The sequence below is a fragment of the Sinocyclocheilus anshuiensis genome, unplaced genomic scaffold (assembly GCF_001515605.1).
Source record: "Sinocyclocheilus anshuiensis isolate Anshui unplaced genomic scaffold, SAMN03320099.WGS_v1.1 scaffold454, whole genome shotgun sequence".
Lineage (NCBI taxonomy): Eukaryota > Metazoa > Chordata > Actinopteri > Cypriniformes > Cyprinidae > Sinocyclocheilus > Sinocyclocheilus anshuiensis.
Genome location: NW_015548217.1, coordinates 5142629 through 5144543, shown reverse-complemented (window position 1 = coordinate 5144543; position 1915 = coordinate 5142629).

The window sequence follows — 1915 nt, the reverse complement described above, 5'->3', positions numbered from 1 at the left end:
ACTCTAAACCTGATACTAAATCTAACCAATAGTGCATAAAAATGCACTTGTGTTTCGCGGGATTTAGCACCCAAGTGTTCTGTGTGATACTTTACCAGGTGAGCTACTAAGCATAGTGTGCAAGGAACTGTACATAATTTGTGTGAAAAGGAATACATGTTTTTGGCTTTTTACTGCCTCTATTGTCCATTTCAACTGGAAACTACAGTGAATTGTATGTTTAAGTAATTTTTTCAGTTTTGCAAATATATAAGGCACCACATTTTTTCCCCAGTGAGATTTACATTTTACATTTAGTCATTTAGCAGACGCTTTTATCCAAAGCGACTTACAAACGAGGACAATAGAAGCAATCAAAACTAACATAGAGTTGATAACTAAGATATCAACTAACAAATATATAGTATGATAGTTGATATCTATCATAGAGTGTACACGTTATTCGTATTATGCAGATAACTGTGTAGGTCTATAGCAATATTCTGATCAGTGTAGAGCATAATCAGAATATGGGCCTCAGTGGGAACTTGAAAACGTGCTGTGTTCACTATCAGGACATCAGGACTTGCTGTACTGCAGTGTATAAATGTGAGAAAACACACCACAGGTGAAGCAGCACAGCATCACAAGGTCGGCGAGGGGACAACCACAGGAAAGCTCTCATAAACTCAAACACAGAGGGTGGCAGTATTGCCCTCTCTCTCTCACTCGCTCGCCTCTGTCCTCGACTTACCCTTACCCCCCTCCAACGACACGTGGCGACACGTGCTGATTCCACAATCAGATTTGTCCGTTTTATTTTGAGGTCCTGACCCCGCCGCCTTTGGGAATGTGAACTTTTCTAGTTTATTGGTGGCCATCAGGCCAAGAACAGCTGTGTGTGTGTGTGTGTGTGTGTGTGCATGTGTGTTAGAAAGAGGGAATGAGAAAGGGAAGTGTGCAAAATGCCTCCATTTGGCTAGACGTGGATTGCTCCCGTTAAGCAACAAAACCAGTCCAGATTTCACGCTTGCTGTGGGACGTGTAGTATCCTACAATTTGCCACCTCGGCATCCTTCTCAGCATCCGAAAAGACAGGTTTATAATCATTTGTTGGATGGAATGAACCCCAGAGAAAATGAATGAATCAGGAAGGGCACGCTTGAATCCTTCACCTGTGCTCAGTCCTGCAGGGATATTAGTTAGACTGCTGCTGGGCTGCTTGTATGGAGAATGGCCGAGGCGGAGCAGTGGTTTGCAGGAGCTGAGGAGGTACACCGTCTCCTGTCGCCAGGCTGGATTTATGATGCTTCCTCTCACTTTGAAGGGCAGCTCTGTTTGCTTAGTCCTCGCTAACTACTTTGCATGGCCTGCCCCAGAGCATGTTCATTCACAATAACGCTCCAGGGCTGACGTGCTTGAAAAAAGCATCACTGGTCCTTTATTTGTTTGTTTTTTATCTCCATAATTTTAAATGCTTTAAGGAAAATCTTTACAAAACCTGTCAGGAATAAGTCATATTTCATGCCAAAAACAAAATAAATCATAAGAAATTATATTTTCATAAAGAAAATGATGCCTGTTTTGAAAATGAAAATGATTTCTTTTCTTATTTTGATGACAGTTAAGAAAATTGACTAAATTTACCTAAAATGATCACTACTGAAATGTGAAAAAAGTCATTATATATATATATTGTTATAATAACAACATGTAATATATATATATATATTATTTTTTATTTTGAAATGTACATTGCGTTTTAAAATTTGGCTCAAATTTGGCTTAATCGTCATGGAAATGTCACAATGAAAAGACAAAAAAAAAAAAAAACAATGAAAAAAAAAAAACAACAACAAACAAATAATAATAAGATAATATCAGTGGGACTTTCCGTCGTCAAGATCCTGCACAGGAAAACGTTTGTTCTGTCAAC